Raw genomic sequence first — 12,653 nt, forward strand, 5'->3', positions numbered from 1 at the left:
ATCAAAATTTATATTGGTCTATGATTGGAAGCCTACTCTATGTGACCGCATCAAGGCCGGATGTCATGTTTAGTATGTGCATGTGTGCAAGATTTCAATTCTCACCAAGAGAAAGTCATTTGAAGGCTACAAAGAGAATATTGAGGTACTTGAAGCATACACAAAATGTTGGTTTGTGGTATCCAAAAGGAGCAAAGTTTGAGCTAGTTGGTTACTTTGACTTGGATCATGCGGGATGCAAGGTTGAAAGGAAGAGCACATCGGGCACATATCAATTGTTGGGAAGATCACTTGTTTTATGGTCATCAAAGAAGCAAAATAGTATTGCATTATCAACCGCCGAAGCCGAATAAATATCCGTCGATAGTTGTTGTGCACAAATACTTTAGATGAAGGCCACTTTGAGTGACTTTGAAATCAAGTTCAAGAAAGTGACATTGCTATGTGACAATGAGAGTGCAATCAAGTTGACCAACAATCTGGTTCAACATGCAAGAACAAAGCACATTGATGTCCGCCACCATTTCATAAGAAATCACCAACAAAAAGAGGATATTTGCATTGAGAGTGTAGGCATCGAAGATCAACTTGCCGATATATTCACCAAGCCATTGGATGAGAAAAAGGTTTTGCAAGCTAAGGAATGAGTTGAACATATTAGATTTCTCAAATATGTGTTGATGCAACCCCACTCATATGACATGTCTTATATTAATAAGCTCATTCATGAAAATCAAATGATTTTGATGATTGTATGGTACCACTATTGCTTCTATGCTTATTTTGATCTAGTGGTAGCATATGACATGTTTGTGGGCTTGTAAACCTAGTGTTTGATTAGAAAATGAGTTATAAGTGTTTAACTCAACATGGTACAAGATAACCCATATTTGGAGGTGTGAAGAAGCTTATCCTTGGATCAAACCGAGTTAAATATCTTTGGAAAATGATCTAGATTGGACTAAATTTGGAAAAATGATCCTCACCCCATTGATTGACATTGATAATCTCAACCTATCTAATATTTTAAATCTTTGTGGTCATTTGATGACAAAGGAGGAGAAATAGTGCACAAAGATAGACAACAAAGGGGAGAAAAACAAAGATATTAGTGTACTAAGATAATGAAAAGACAACAAAGGGGAAAAACTTGACATAGGGGGAGAGATACGACAAAGGAAAGGGGATCAATTAAAATTTTAAGCACACAAGTAGGGGGAGCAAGCTCATGCATTTGAATGGTGCATTTGAATGTGCATTTCATATGTTTGCTTGCATGGCACAAGTTTCAAATTTCAATATCCATGCTTGTATGGTGTATGCTAGTTATAGGTTTGAATGATGAAATGAAAAAACTAGCATGTATAGGATATCTAATGATTTGATTTCCAAGTGTTTTCAAGTGGTATCAAGCTAACCATGGTGCTAAGGATGGTATAATGGTGCACTCCGATTGGTATCACGCTTCAAAGGTCCATCTTTTATACCTTAACATTATTTGGTAGACATTGTCTCCTATATTTCCTATCTAAGGATATGTGCAAGCTTCAATCCAAACTCTTAGCACATATGTAGGGGGAGCAATTGCTACCATGTGGAGTTCATGAAACTTGTCCATATCCTTTTACACATAGTAAATATGGTTGGACAAGCAACATGGATTCAATTGAATTTCAATTCATATCTTTGTGAAAGGGTTGTTATCAATTACCAAAAAGAGGTAGATTGAAAGCTCTAGTTTGGTTTTAGGTGAATTGATGAAATCCCTAAGTGCTAACCTAGTTTATTAAGTGATCATGAGATAGGTAGCACATTCCAAGATGTGAAGCAAGTGAAGATCATGACATGATGATGGCGATGCCATGGTGATGATCAAGTGCTTGGATTTGAAAAGAAGAAAGAGAAAAACAAAAGGCTCAAGGCAAAGGTATAATTGATAGGAGCCATTTTGTTTTGGTGATCGAGACATTTAGTGAGTGTGATCACATTTAGGATCGATAGCCATACTATTAAGAGAGGTGAAACTCGTATCGAAATACGGTTATCAAAGTACCACTAGATGCTTTAACTCGTTGCATATGCATTTAGGATCTAGTGGAGTGCTAACACCCTTGACAATGTTTGTGAAAATATGCTAACATATGTGCACAAGGTGATACACTTGGTGGTTGACATATTTGAGCAATGGTAGGAAACTTCACCGGCAGAGTGTCCGTCCAGTTGAGTGTGGACAGTCCTAAGGTGCCACCAGGCACCCTAGATAGAAAAGATGAAGGTCACTGAAAGTGATCGGACGCTGGCCTCGATTGGACCGGCATGTCCGGTCAATAGAAGCTACACAAACGCTGGCGTCAGTCTTTGACCGGACATTGGGTCACCTGTGACCGGACGCGGATAGGGTGCGTCTGGTCTAGCTGACGTGGCAGGGCACAGGAGAGTCACCATGTGACCGGACGCTGGGTGTGTCCGGTCGAGCATGACCAGACGCATCCGGTCGTGAAAAATCATCTCTGGATGCTTACTGGAAACGACCGAACGCTGGGGCTCAGCGTCCGGTCACTTTGAGCTGCTGCGTCTGGTCGTCATTTGACCGTTGAGATCAGGCGATCAACATTTGAAGAGAGGGGACACGTGGCATGCATCGCGTGATCAGACGCTGAGGTTCAGCGTCCGGTCAATATGACCGGAGCGTCTGGTCACCCCGCTTGTGCCTAGTGAAGGGGTACAATGGCTCTATTTCATGGGGCTTATATTTAAACCCCATGGCCGGCTCAAGCTCACTCTCTTGGCTATTTGCATTGACATAGCAACCTTGTGAGCTTAGCCAAAGCCCTCCCACTCATCTCCATCATTGATTCATCATCTTTGTGAGATTAGGAGAGAATCCAAGTGCATTGCTTAAGTGTTTGCATCTACAGGCACTTGGTATTCATGTTTCGCTGTGGGATTCGCTTGTTACTCTTGGTGGTTGCCACCACCTAGACGGCTTAGAGCAGGGAGGATCATCGAGCGGAAGTTGGTGATTATCTCCGGCTCCGATCGTGGTGATTGTGAGGGGTTCTTGACCTTTTCTCGGCGGAGAGCCAAAATGTACTCTAGTGAATTGCTCGTGGCTTGTGTGATCCTCATCTTGTGTTGGTTGTGCGGCACCCTATTGAGGGTTTGGCGTGTGATGCCAATTAGCGTGTGAACCTTCAAGTCAGTGAATCGCCACAACGAGGAGTAGCTTGCCGGCAAGCAAGTGAACCTCAGTAAAAAATCATTGTGTTCATCATTTGATTCCGAGGTGATTGGTCTTCATTGGTATTCATTCTTGTGATTGATTGGTTCACTCCTCGACACGGCGGTATAAACAATTTGCTCACTCTCTTTACATTACCGCAAACTAGTTGTCAAGCTCTTTAGTGTAGTTAGTTGTGAGAGCTTGTTAGTTTGGTTAGTGTGGCTCTTTGGTTAGCCTTTGAGAGAGCACTAACTTAGTGTAGCAACATAGCTATTATGTGAATAGAAACTATATAAACTAGAATTAGTGGTAGGTGGCTTGCAATTTTAGTAGGCTAGCGTAACACTTGTTTCGTCTCATAATTGTCTAACCGGTTTGTTAAGTATTGTTGTAGAAATTTTTATTAGGCTATTCACGCCCCTCTAGCCATTAGGACCTTTCATCACTCCGGCTGCAGGGGCGAACCAGGAGCTCAGGATGTTTCGAGCGCGTGCTCTCTGCCGCCAGTGCCGCCTTCGTCTCAGCTATCATCGTCAACCCTCTAGATGTCGCCAAGGTCTGTTCCCCAGGGCACTCACTCCCTCACTCACTTAGGACTCTCCTCCTCCCCCGAGAGTGTTTGTGTGCATCCGCTTCGGCGTCTAACGCGTTTCCTGTGTCTCGATGCAGACGAGGTTGCAGGCCCAGGCGGTAGGGGGGCTATACCACCAGCCTGCCTAGATGGTGGCGCTTGGCCCAGACGCGTGGTTTGAATTTGACAGTAGCTAACTCAGTGGCTGATCTCTACTTCGAGTGCCAGCGTGTAGGTTTTGTATTTTGGGTGACTAGATCAGTGAGGAATCCAAAATGGAGCTTGTGTTTATAGATGTCTATGTGTAGTGCTAGGCTGCTGTCATGGTCCCTGTGGGATTGGCCAAGTCAATGGTGTGATCCAAATGTTTGTAGCTATGTTCATCTGCCAGCTATTGTCGTTTTGCTTGTTTGGCATGCAAATTTTAGGACATGGTTTTTGTTATTTTCATGCTTGTCCAGGAAGGCGGGTAAGGAATGACATGGATTGGTTTATGTTTGTGCTAGTGATCAGTGGGCTGCTCAACTAACCCGAACCGGGTGCATTGCGTAGACTCTTCTTAGTTCATGTCCTTCAACTGCTTGTTCAACAAGTAGGTTTGGATACTTGGTTAGTTCGTCAGGGGTGTTCAGTTATTGCACAATGCGGGATTTGGCTGCATTTTGTTACTTTTTGGTAGATATACTGATTATGTTATTTATCTTGCTATAAGACCACTGGGTACTAACTGTAGTGCTGATTGTTAGGATGAGGTATGTGATGATTCTGGCCATGCAACCAATTTTAGGACTTGTGTGTGTAGACAACCCATTTTTTAGTTGATATAGATGGTGTTGATTTCTTAGTTAAAGCTATCGTCTTTGATGACCTCGCTTGTTTTTATTGGAAAACTACAATGCCTTTTATGTTACAACAAAATTTCATTTCTAAAAATGTTGTTGGTGGTACTGTGTTAGTTGTCAACAGTCCAATTCTGTGGCAGAACCGCCTGAAATAGCACACTTACGGAGGCGCTCGTCTTCCACCAGACACTAAGCACCCCGAAAGCGAGCTACGACGAGCGGTGTCCGCCGGGCACACCCCGAGGGAGAACCCGAAAGATCCATATTTTTCCCAAGGATCCAATAATGAGAACGAGTTACAACACAAGTCCATTTCATACATCAGAGTTTCTTAAAAAGTACATTATTACAATACCAAATACTAGAGTGTGGAATGAGAAACAGCGGAATTTAAAAATATACATCTAGCGATAGGGACGAGGATCCGTCTGAGCCCACCAGAAGAATCCTCCACACAAGGTACTTCTCAAGCACCACCTGCAACAGGGGTAAATAAACCCTGAGTACACAATGTACTCACAAGACTTACCCGATGAGAATAATTTCCCGACTCCAAGGAATTTGATAAGCTTTATGGTTTGTTGGTTTGCTTTAGCAGAAAGCAATACTAATAGTGAGTCCTTATTTATGTATTATTATTATCAGCCATATTAAGTTATCATCTAGCCAGTCTATATAAGCACTTGTTCTACTTTCAAGCAAGAGTTGAGCAATCAGTTCTGTTCTTCTCCTTTCCACTTTCAGTTCTTACTACGGTGCTAAACACGAGACAAGCCGTACCTGATCTCCCGGCGATTCATGAATCAATATGCCCAGCTGGGTGCCCCAAAAACACACGCCCCGCTTGTACCCTAAGCACAAGCAGGACTAACCCATCACTCTCCTATCCTGGGTGTCTAGGTCCCCATCCAAACTTGGACTCCAAGCCCCCACTCCTAAGTCTTGGACTCAGTGTGGTGCAAGGACCTCCACCATCCTCGCCTCCAATTAGTCGGTTCGGAAAGAGCCGGATCCGCGATAAGAGAGCAACAAGTCTTCTCTGCGTCCATACCCAAGTATGCGCTCGGGACAATAAATCTGTGACTTGCCCACGATGCCTTATGCAACGACCGGTACTTAATTGACATAGACAGGGAAAAAAGTGTAACCGAGCTATGCCCTGTTGGCCGCAGGACACAACCCCTCACACCCACCAATACCCAAACCATATCCCTGCCCGGTCACCATTTACCTTTCCATCATTTTATCATGAGTGATCATATTTCATCACCTATGTGCGAGTAACGGCAGGTTACTCACGCTACCGATATCCTGAGCATAGCAGTTACTCGACCTGTACTAGTAGGACTCATTGGTAGATATATTTATGCAGGTAGTTTCCATAAAATGCCTATAACTTAAATGCACATCACATATATATATTCAGTAATCATAAAAATATGGGTTATGCACCGGGGCTTGCCTTGGGCAGGTGCCGGGTCAGCAAGGTCAGTACCAATAGGCTCCTAGGCTTCCTCGATAACGTCGTCGTATTCTGGCTCACCGATGGGCACGAAGTATACCCGTTCGTGATCTACATGAAATGATGATGCAATGCTTAGGAATATAACAACAACAACTCTTAAAATAACAGTACATCGATTTAACTAATAAGCTAGTGCTACCGACAACGAGGCTAAACTATCTGATAACAAGTTTGAAATATGACATTCGTTATTATTAAAGCAACTACCGATATTCTTACTCCTAATACTGACTTACGATATATTCGATAAAGCAAGTGTAATAACTACTTTATTTAGCAACCCATTCTAAGGCTATAAAATTTACAGCAAGTACCTAATATCCTATTGAACCTACTGTAAAATTTTCAAAGCTAAAACTATTGCCGATTTGCCACAAGAATTCCTACAATTATTAATCTACCTAATACTAAGTTTTCTAATTAGAATTTATGAGCCAATACCCGCCACAGTTAATTGCATTCTAACTGTACTAACAAGCAGATGATATTTTTGCGAACCTAACAAAATTTGTCTCACGATTTTTGGACAACTATGCAATTTACTACGATTTATTGAAGTTGGATTCATAACTAAAATAAATAAACATGTCTATTCTCTGGAATTTAAGAACCCGAAATCTGGCCTCGCTGCCCAACACGCGCTGGTTCGGCCCATCCTGCCCGCGCGCGCCAGCAGACCACCGCGCGGCCCACATGGAGGCACGGCCTAGTCGGCCAACGGCCCACGACAGGGGAAGGCCTACGCACGCTGACAGTTTCGTGGAAACGCCCCCGAACTACTTGACATTTACCGCGAGTGCTAAGACACTATTTACCCAGTCTAGGCTTTTACAGATACGCCCTCCGAACTACTTGTCCTCTCACTGGCAACACCCCTGTGGCCACCCGTGCACACCGGCACGACGGGGCTGGCACCGGCGACCCACGCCGGCCACCCCATGCCCCCTCCCAAAATAACGAGCTGAATCTCACCTATGCGCGAACACAAGTGCAGAGCGGAGACAACTCGCACCAGGACGTCGCAGCAGGCTCGGACCACGATGGTGGGCACCCTGCAAGCACGGCGACGCCGTTCCAGTGAACGTCAGCATGGCCGGGGCAAAGCAAGTAGCAGACGAGCACCAGTGACTCACCACGAAACCGAAAGACACGATGACTTGACCGGAGATGGCTCAGGCCGAGCCGGCCACGTGCGTGTGATGTGGTGCGGCGGAGCACGGCAATGGCACGGCTATGCCAGGGGCTGCTCTATGGTGGTAGGGCCTAGGCTGTGGCGAGCATGGTGACAATCAACTGGAGGAGAGGCTAATGGCGTGAGGAATTGGGCCGAGCTGCCTTGGTTGCTTGGTTAGCCGACGGCGCAAGACACCATGGTCTTATGGACTCAGTAAGCGGCGATTCAAAATTGGAGCACAGGACCGAACTACAGACGGCGAGGTGGGGTCGGTAGGGCTGCGGCTATCTGGCGGAGTCGAACATGTGGTCAATTTGAATCCAGACGCCGCTACCTCGGTGAATTTGATAGAAGCGTCTCGGCGACCATGGAGACAGCGGAGGCAGGGGGGTCCTATCATGGTTTGGCTTGGTCCATCTGCGGTGTCAACGCAACGAGCCAACACACCACTACAGGTGACAGCGGGACATGCGGGACATGCCCTAGACGGCTGTCCACACGGCCATTGCGGTAAGACGACGAGGCACGGCATGGTGCCACCGCAGCGGGTAGCGCCAGACAATTGACGCAGTGTGATGCGACACGGAGGGGATGGCAGAGCAGACGAACGTCCTTCGAGCGAGCAGCCAAGGGAAATCAGCGGTCAGTACCGGGCGTGGCCGCTGGCGACATGAATGCGGGACCCGGTGCACCTACGGCCAAAGCGAGGTAGGGCAAGGTTCGGTAGAGTTTGGTCGACGGCCTGGGCGTAGCACAACAGCCGGTGAGATGACCCACGCGCCAACGAGGCAGCAAATGGCCAAGGCAAGAGCGCAGGGTCAGTGCGCGTCGTCGTCACAGCGGCATGAGGACGAGGACTGCGCCTCGGCGTGCAGTGCGAGCCAGCCGTGGCGATAGGCGAGCAGCAGCGGCAGTCATGGCCGACAGTGAAGGCAGACGGCCTTGGCGCGCAGTGCCAGAGCCATGCGCGTGCATCGGTGGGGCGGTGGGACGTGGCGGGCACGGCAGTGCGCTGGCAAACCAACAGCGTGCCAGGCCAGTGGTGACCGTGCCCAGTGCCAACTCAAGTGATGTGCACGCTTTTTAAAGTAAGTAGAAAACTTGTTTGCAAAGCTACGAACGCCAAACTACTTGTTCGATGCGCAAGAGGGTACATCAAGCTATCAATCGCAGTAGTGACATTGCGCTATTTCCTAAGCCGATCGTTCTACAAAACTGGCCAAAGTCAGCTTCGTCGACCTTCTTTCAAGCCTACACGAATGGGCGTCGTTCCCAACGGTTTCGCGTTGAACCCCAAATCCGGCCTACTCGATGTTCTAACCAGCTATCCTAGTCCGCGATCGCACACATTCCATCGCCGTTAGCCAAACGTTCTATAGCATTTTTATTGCGACAACAATTCGATCAGAATACTAAACAGTATTATATGAAACGTAACCTTTGTCTCATGTTTCGTATGAATGTTTCAAGTGCCGAACATCGATTTATAATTCATGTCATACACATATGCACCTAATCATGATGCTCATGAAATGTTTAGCAAAACAGTGCAATGTAACACCGAGGGTGTTACAAATTCCATCCTCACGGCTTTAACCCTCAAACTAGTGTATTAGACTTGAGGATTGTTGCTGATGTGTTTTCAGTGTTTCCAGATCCTATCTGAATTCAGATGCTCTCCTTCATGCACACGTGGTCTCGTATTAGGAAGTGAGCCAGTTTGTCCTCCTGATTGCTTCCAGTACAAGGGAACACTTGATGTATTCTTGAAAGTGGTCAGAGGAAGAGAATCAGGAGAGAGCAGCAGTTAGCCAAGTCATAGTTGTATTGGTGTACTTATTTGTTGATGTAATCATTACTAACCAACCTGTTCAATGCTTTTCAGAGGGAGGGGAACAGGAGGACGAACAGAAGGAAGGATAGCTAGTTTGTTAGGTCTCTAGGTGGTCCTTGAATGAGATGGATGTAGCTTTTATGCACATGTTTACATGTTGCAGACTTGTTTCTTTTGTGGATATGTTGACATGGTGCAGTTGCTTTTGTGGACATGTGACATGGTGTAGACTTGTAGCTTTTGTGGACATGTTTTTTTTCACAACTTTTGTGGACATGTTGACATGTTGTATGGTAGACTTTGAAATGCTGTGGTTCTCCATGATTTTTCTTATGTGTTTTATATGTGCTTCATATTGTTGTCATGATGCTAGCAAAATATAGCAAAGGTGCTGCCAAAATTTTGAATATTTATCAATATTAAATCTGAGTTCAAATAATTGCAAGTTGTGCCAAATATGTTTGACCAAATTTAATCAATTGTCAGCATACAATAAAAATGCCTAATTCTAAATCAGGGTAAAATCACAATTAGGCATAACAAACAGGGGCAAAATCGCATGAGCATTCATGTCCTTTTGTACAAAGTTTAACACAGTTAGGGGTGGATGACGGAGCAGGAGCAAAGTGGTGCTTCGTTTTGAAATTATAGGGGTAAATTCACAAAGCCAAAAAAATAGTGGCAAAATCACAATTTCGATACAAAATAAGGATAAAAACGCAAGAGTCCCTTAATTTTAATATGTACTAGTTCCTGACATCCCATTCAAGTGTTGCACTTTTATGGTTTGCAACTAGAAAAACATTATAGTATCTACAGATTGCTGTTTTGTTTGAAAGCAAAATATGTTTGGTAAAGCCATGTGCAAACGATTAACAGAAGTTAGCCGGTGGGGCTCTCCAACGGGGCGTTTTGTGTTGTGTCACAAGGACAATGAATTGTTTCCTCATCAAGAAAAAAGGACAAGGAGCTGTTAAGTTGGCACCAAAGCTCGGTTGGATTTGATTTGAGTCGTCTCAGCTCACGGATAGGAAATTCTCACAATTTCAGCCGGCATTCACTGTACGCGTATGAAAAACACTGTTTACGCTCTCGCAAATTCCTCTAAATTCATCCATATTCCTCTAAATTCCTTCAAGCGAATAGGGCACAAAGAAGAAAGTCCCAAACCAACCTTTTTCTTTTCTCCTCCACTTCCGGTTTGTACCCACAGACAGTCAGTCCCATGTCCCACATAAAGAATTCAATTGCAAAAATTCGTGAAAGTGTTGCCTTTTGGACAGCCACACCTAAAAGAGTAAAGAAATTTGAAGAGATTGCTAAGCATGTCAAGGTCAAAACTGAACACAAATTAGGTCTTGACTGTAAAACTATGTGGAATTCTACCTACAAGATGCTTAGTATTGCTTTACCTTACAAGGCTGTTTTTAACCGTGCAACACGTGTTGAGAAGCTATTTGATTGTGCTCCTAGTGAAGAAGAATGGGAATTTGCTAGGGAAGTGGCTGGTAGGCTCAAGTTGTTTAATGACATTACTGAAATATTTTCTGGAACAAATTATGTGACTGCAAATATTCAACTCCTAAAAATTTGTGAGGCTAAAGAGCAGATTAGACAGTGGGCTGTTTGTGGCAATCCTATTATAGAGCAAATGTCATTTGAAATGATAGTGAAATTTGATAAGTACTGGAAGGAGATTCAAGGACCAATGGGCTTGGCCACTATTCTTGATCCTCGGTTTAAGACTGATTTCTTGGTTGGGTTTCTTGAGACCCTTACTGGTCAGTCACATTTAGAGTGTTTAGAGAAAGTTAGTGAGGTGAAAATCTCTCTATATGAATTGATGAAGGATTATGAAGTGGAAGAGGATGAAGATAACACAGAATCAACAGCTGCTTCACTTGTAAATTCAGGTGTTCTATCTACAATTAGTCCACGAGTTGCTAGTAGGAGACCAACAGCAGTAAGATTCAAATCTGAGCTAGATAGGTACTTGGATGATGAGTTGGTCCCAATCAACACTGAAAACTTCAATATTCTTGATTGGTGGAAGGTGGCTGGGACACGTTATCCCACATTGAGGAAGATTGCAAGAGATATTTATGCTATTCTAGTTACTACAGTTGCATCTGAATCTGCTTTTAGCACAAGTGGAAGGGTCCTTAGTGAGCATCGCAGCCGGCTTACTCCAGAGATATTGGAGGCCTTAATGTGTTCACAAGATTGGCTTCGAAACAAATACAAAGATTTATAAGTTGTTCTAATTATATATCATTATGAACACATTTTTCTATTATCATGATTGCTAATTCATGTTTTGCAATTGTTTTTTAGGTGACAATGAAGAAACAGCCACCTTTTGGACTTGTCTTCAAGAGATACAAGATGGCGTTGAGGTATTATTTGAAAATTGTTAATTGATAATGCATTGTAACTCTTTTTGTTGCCACAAAATTGAGGATCTATATATCTATTGACTATTGTTGCTTGCTGTATGCAGGGACTTGCACTCCTGTGAGTTTGAAGCTGGAGCTGTTCTTTTGGCAAGGCTGAACTTTATGACGGCCAAGGGCCAACTAGAGGTGGACTACAGATGGCAACGGAGAATTTATGAATTTGTCCTGTGCCTACTATGTTTGTTCTTGTGTGTATGTGCCTGTGTGTATGCTTATGTACTGGACACCTAGACCTGGATGCCTGGACAGTGAACACCTGTGTTGGCGTGTGTTGCTGGAACTATGTTGCTAGATTCATTAGACTAATGAGTATTCCAGGATTTATAAATCTGTGATCTTTTATAAATCTATGAACCTTTGCTAGATTTATGCAAGTGTGAATCTGTGAACCTTGCAAGATTTATGCATGTGTGTGTTGCTGTATGCGGGGACGGGGATCCCCGCAGGGACAAAATCCCCACCAGGGATCGGGGATGGTGGAGGAAGGCTCCCCGTGGTTGTTCGCAGGGACGAGGACGGAGAAAATTCCCCCCGCGGGGACAGGGATTGTGGCTTATTCCCCGACGGGGAATTCTCGTTGCCATCTTTAGTCCCACACATTCTCTCTCTCCAACGACCAATGTATGTCTGCCTGCCTATCTCGATTTGTTTACTTAATATAAATTACTTATTATTTTGCAATCAGTCACTTTATTATCAATAGTTAAAGACGAGCGCCGCATGAAGACGGGAAGGTGTGGTAGAAAAGCTGGATTTCCATCTCCTTGTTGTTGGTTATGTTCAGTTGTTGATTGAGATTTGAGAGGAGGGGAGTAGAGTACTAGGGCCTTGTTTAGATTGCAAATTTTTGCAATCTGGATATGGTAGCACGTTTCATTTGTATTTGACAAACTTTGTTTGATTATGAACTAACTAGGCTCAAAAGATTCGTCTCGTGATTTACAACCAAACTGTACAATTAATTATTTTTTTATCTACATTTAATGTTCCATACATGCGTCCAAAAATTAATATGATGAAGAGATATT

Source organism: Miscanthus floridulus, chromosome 9 (genome assembly GCF_019320115.1).
Source record: "Miscanthus floridulus cultivar M001 chromosome 9, ASM1932011v1, whole genome shotgun sequence".
In the NCBI taxonomy this organism is placed as follows: domain Eukaryota; kingdom Viridiplantae; phylum Streptophyta; class Magnoliopsida; order Poales; family Poaceae; genus Miscanthus; species Miscanthus floridulus.